Raw genomic sequence first — 5,604 nt, 5'->3', positions numbered from 1 at the left:
AAGAAGAAAAGGCGCACCTATAAATAGGCATGTGATTAGGGTTTCGAAACGTTACACTTGAGTGTAGTTGCTTCAAAATGGTGTACTGAGAGGAGAGAGAGGATCTACATAGCCACCTAGCATTTGATGCTATACCGCTCAATGGGGTTTTCTTGGAAACACACGGGATTACTACACAAGTGCAATAAAGCACTCAGTGCGTGGCCAGGCAGGCATCAGCAAACATGCAGTCACTCAACACTTGGATATAAGGGTTCAACACAAACACAAGAAATTAATTAATTCAACAATAACAGATGATTCAATAAAGCAAGGAGTCATTCAAGGCAGTCAATCATATTCTCAACACCATTCATCCAAACTAAATATATTACTATGGTAGAATTAAAAGAAAGCAGAGTAAAAGAAAGCGTCCAAGGATGGATAAGCTTGCTTACCGGAGGAACCTTTCGACGCAAGCTCTTCAAAAACATTGATCAAACATTCAAAAGTATTAAGAATAGACATGCTAGAAAGCGTAAATGTAAATTAACTTTCAAGAAGCAAAGTGTTCGACAATTTAACCTAAGAATTCATCTACTCCTAAAACTAAGAAAACTTTAGTCTAACATGACTTCCATGGACAAAACCAACATTATAGTACCAAAATACAATAAATAAATCAAGAATAAAGAAGGGGAAAAGAAGTTATCCGACTTCCAAGTACATCTTCGGGATGGTTTTGGCCTTCCAATGATCCTTGATCCTTCTAGCTTCATGAGGACTTCATATTTTGCTCTAAACTCTCTCCCTCTTTGGGTCTCAAACACTCCAATATTCTATGTGGTGGCCAACCAAAAACCTTAGAATAAATAGGCAAGATTTTCCAAAAGTGAAATATATTTTCCATAAATTTATGTCTAGCGTCGCGATGCTCTAAGGTAGCACCGCGTTGCTACCTTGCTTTAGCTCCTCGCACAGACCTCCTTACCAAAGTGTGGTGTTGCGCTTCAATATAGCACAATGACACTCTTCAATTTGCCCAAAAACTCTTTTCTCAAAGAAAAGCGCTGAGGGCAACATTGACCTAGCGTTGCGATACTGCTCTGTTTTAGGGTTTTTCTTGTTTTCCTTCCATTTTCTTGAGGGTTTTTGGCTCGGTTTAGTCTTGTGGCTTTCAATACTCGTTTTCTTTATAATTCCTTAAAAACAACTAGAAAACGCATTAAATCCAATAAAAATGGGTCTAATTAAGAGGCAAATAATGCACATTTTAGGTTCATTTCACAATGCATCATAATAGGGACTTTCAATACTAACTGGACGCTTGTTGTGATCGATTCTGTATCTGCTGATTTCCTTGGTTTCCTTGGTGAAATCCTGGTGAAGTGCCTCTTTTCGTCTGCTGATGTCCTCCCATTTTATTTGGTTGCCATTGTTGATTACCTCCCCAAGAAAAATTCAGATGATTTCTCCATCTGGGTTATAAGTGTTTCCATATGGGTTGTTATGTACAAAGCAGACACGGGAATTTTGTGGGCACATTTCATAAGAATATTGTTCGCCATATTCCACACAACCAGCTGCTACAACTTAGCTCAACGCATTAATCTGGTTGACATTCCGTGCCAGTTTTCATTGTTAAACGCCATGGTTTTTAGCAAACTATTCACTGCTCCCATTTGTGCTGATAGATGAGTGGCGATATCAATCTCAATTAGTCCAATGTTTGTTTTTTGTCTATCTATAAAGCTTGTTTCGTAACTGTCTTTGACCCATTCATCATGGTATCTTGAGATTCAATCCCAAATAGCCTTTGCTTCAGTATACGTTTTGCCCAATAATCCTTTAAGGCATCTACCACATTGCGATGGCTGATTTAATTCACCATAAAAGATCATCATTTAGACGCAATCATGTATATCATTGTGTGAGCAATTTCTAACAAGTCTCTTGAATCAGACCCGCGCTTCACTCAATGTTTTTGTTTCTTTCTGTTCAAAGGTTGCAATGTCACGTTAGCATCGTGCGTTCACTGTAGGAAGGAAATATTTATGAATAAACTTTTCTACCATCCATTCCCAATTGGTGATTTCACCTGATTCAAGTGAATAGGCCCATTTTCCAGATTCATCTTTAAAGGAAAAGTGACAATCAGATCCCTTCAGCTGTAATTCCTGGAATCACAAATGTGTTGCAAATCTGCATGAAGCTCTTCAAGTGTGCACGTGGATCTTCTCCGATGGCACCTCCAAACCGAACAGCAGCCTGAATCATCTGCAGCATCAAAGACTTCATCTCAAACCTGGTTCCATCAAACACTGAGCGCATGATTCCTAGTGAAAAGTCATAAAGATTCGGCAACACATACTCTCTTATAGGTATATTGTGTTCATGCACTAGCAATGCAGGATTAAGTTATGTGTCTGCATTGTTGGCTGCATTTTGTGCGTCAGGATCAACCATATTTCGGTTTCTCTGCCTTCTTCCCCAGTTTGTTCTAACCCTTCATCTGATCTCAAGGTCAGTATCAAACTCAGGTGGTGTACCATCACTCATATACTGTTTCCAGCTTTCCAACGAAAACTTGCAATACTCCTTTAATCGAGTGTGCACCTGTGAAAACAAAGACCAAAACCAAAACAAAATTAGCTGGACTTTAGAAAATCCTCGGCGCTTACAACATTTTATGGTAAGACGGAATTTGACAAAGAAAAGAAAGTGCCGGAACAACAGCCAACAAAGACTGTAATTACATAGCCCTTCTCTCCCTCTCGGCCAAGCGTCTTCGAACCTCTCCCTTAGTGTCTTTCCACACTGTATCATGTGCTCAAATAATCGTGAAAAATTAAGAAGTTTTCTCCTAAAAAGTCCAAGTATAAAACTAATAAGAGGTAGTCTCGGTGAGGACTGAATGTTCATGGAGATTTTCTTGATAATGCAAGTGGATGAAGAAATACAAGGAACCACTTCACAAATTGTTAATCAAGTATCAAGGCCTAGAGGTTCTAATGGAGGAGGATCAGGTGGAGCAAAATAGAAGGGAGTGGTAGATCAATCTCAGCAACAAGGAAGACTGTATGTTGTAACTTAGCAAGAGATGGAAGATTCACTAAAGGTGCTGGGAAATAGGGGAAAAACTCCAGATGCTTGAGGAACTAAGTTGTTTATAGGTTGTGTATCCAGGAAACTTTGGAAATAATATGTAAAGAACCATGGAAGTTATTAATATAAATAGAGTTTGGTTATTGGAAAAGGATTGGAAACTTGATGATTAATAATTTTACTGGAAAAGGATTGGAAACTTGATGATTAATAATTTTACTTTGAATTCTAAACCACATTAGTTGAATTTGAAGGACGAAATTCTCAAAAGGGGGTAATAACTTGTAAGCCTTAAAACCTTGAATCAACCCCGTTGATTCGATTTGGATAGCAAACTCTAGGATTAAAGGGCCTAAAATTGCCCTTGCGGTTGAGGACAAAATTTGATTAAGTACTACTAAAGAAAGTATAGTATGGGTTGGGATTAGGAGGTGAAAAGAGTGAAGAGTAACATTGGTTGTGTTAGTAGGAAAAGATTGAAAATGTGAAGTTGGATGCATAAAATATTGGGGTTAGAAATTGACTAAGTATAGCCTACGAAGCATGTGTTGGAGTAAAGTTTGAACAAAGCTCAACTCATCAACCTTGAGAAGTTATCTTCTTAGGGATTGTGTATAGCAATTTATGCCTATAACAGTTTAACACAATTCCATTTGTTGAAATATTGGATGCAAGCTTTAAGGAGGTGAGCATGAAACATCTCAAGGGGTGAGATGGCATTGAGTGCTACAACCGAGAAGGGGTACTTGGATCACAACTTAAGGAAGAAACCTCTCTTGGAAATATCTTAGGATTCATGGTTAGGTCATTATAGGGGAATGTCTTGGACAATAGGAAGTAAAATGGGATCCATGACCTTAGGAAGTCATCTTGAACAGATGACCTTGGAAGGCCTTTTGGACGCATAACTTAAAGGGAGAACTCAATCACATGTTGGACGCATGACTTAGGAAGGATTTACATTTGAACAAAAGGATGTAGCTTTATATGCATACTATAAAGGGAAGAAGAAGAAGAGTTGGAAGCATGAAGAAGTACACTTTGGATGCATACTCAAGAAAGATGGAGGAATAGTTGGATAAAGGCCAAACATAAAGGAGACCAAACATTAATAGTGTGTCAAACGCATGGTGAGAAGGGAAAAGGAAAGGCCAACGCATGGTGGGGAGATGGAGTATAAATACATCCTCATTATTTGGATATGAATTCACTTAAGATTGCTTAAGGAAGAAGGCTAGGGGGACAACTGGTGCCAAGTAAGTAAGGCTTGGATGTAGGAGGTGGAAAAATAAGAGGAGATTTAACTAAGTCTAAGTAGGATGTAGTGGATTATAGGGTAAGTTAAGAACCAAATAAATTTGGTTTAACTACTTCAAAGGGGAGTTAATTGTGGCTTAAATTGGGATTGACACTTAATCAAGTGATTAAGTAGGAGCTGTCAACGCAAGAGCTAGGAAGGGGGGACAAGACTCGTGGGCTATATAAAGGGTGAAAAGGGGAGCTTAGTTCTTCCAACTTACTCGGGCAAATTAAAATATTCTTAAACCAAATTAGTGATAATTGAGGGAAGAAGAGGACCCTAGGCTTTTGAAAAAATTGAAGGTGGGGAAAATTGGAAAAGTTGAAGGAAACTGAAGGTGGTCAAGGCAAGTTGCCAAGTTTTGCATCCAGTTGTGCACATTTGTCAAGCCCATGCACGCCATGCGTGCACAGTTGCCTGTTAGTCCGCACGCACACACCCGCATCCCGCACATCGTTTGCCTTGTTGATAACCTGTAGAAATACAAGTTATTGTTCTCTCAAAGTTCGAATAATTAGGATCTTTAATGATATAAACGCACTCATTATGAACGAAAAAACGCATGAAATTCCATACATGTAATAAACTCATACAAGTATTGTTGGGAATGTCCTCAAACTCGCAGTTCATAATTTTTAAACATATTCTATTTTTCAATAAAAGTATTATTGAGACTTCATTCAATCAAGGTGTTATTGAAATTGCATTCTATTGTAAAATCCAATAAACAAACTCATGGCTATATTATGAATACTTAAACTTTATATAGAGACATAAAAGAGGGTCAAGTTTTAGTATATAGTAAAAAAGGTCTATAAGTATATGGATGAGGTTGGGCACCTCATCCTAGGGACACTATGGATGCGACTCACTTTGTGTATTGATACAAACGATGTGATCCCAAAATCGTTCATGTGAAGACATGTGAGTGAGGGCATCCTATGCAAAACACGTTTGCATAAGATCGGACCATGAAATAATCATTTTTTTTATAACAACTGTTTACTGTTAAAATTAACTGTTTCAAATCGCTGACCTAAGGTAACTCGATTTTAATCTTGAGCTAACTATGAACTCTTATTTATTCGGGATTATCTTTTGATCTACATAAGTGAGAGTGGTTCAACATCACCGCTCAATAAGCCTCCCATTTCGGGGATAAAACTGGATAGATAGCTGGGGACATAGTCTTGCAAGAAGAAATTCACTCCTACCCGTCT

At 38.2% G+C, this 5,604-nt stretch overlaps 1 long non-coding RNA gene across 1 annotated transcript; it reads right to left on the bottom strand.

The window, feature by feature from the left end:
• Window positions 1-1,209: 1,209 nt before the first annotated feature.
• On the bottom strand, window positions 1,210-4,113 carry LOC120091688. The gene is made up of 2 exons (XR_005485814.1): window positions 2,351-4,113; window positions 1,210-2,256 (listed from the first exon to the last, which is right to left on the bottom strand). It is a non-coding gene; the product is annotated as an uncharacterized LOC120091688 (long non-coding RNA).
• Between the last annotated feature and the right edge of the window lie 1,491 nt (window positions 4,114-5,604).

The sequence above is a fragment of the Benincasa hispida genome, chromosome 11 (assembly GCF_009727055.1).
Source record: "Benincasa hispida cultivar B227 chromosome 11, ASM972705v1, whole genome shotgun sequence".
NCBI classification, from domain to species: Eukaryota; Viridiplantae; Streptophyta; class Magnoliopsida; order Cucurbitales; family Cucurbitaceae; genus Benincasa; species Benincasa hispida.
The sequence above is the reverse complement of the archived record's forward strand: the minus strand, read 5'-3'. Positions and strand labels throughout refer to the sequence as shown.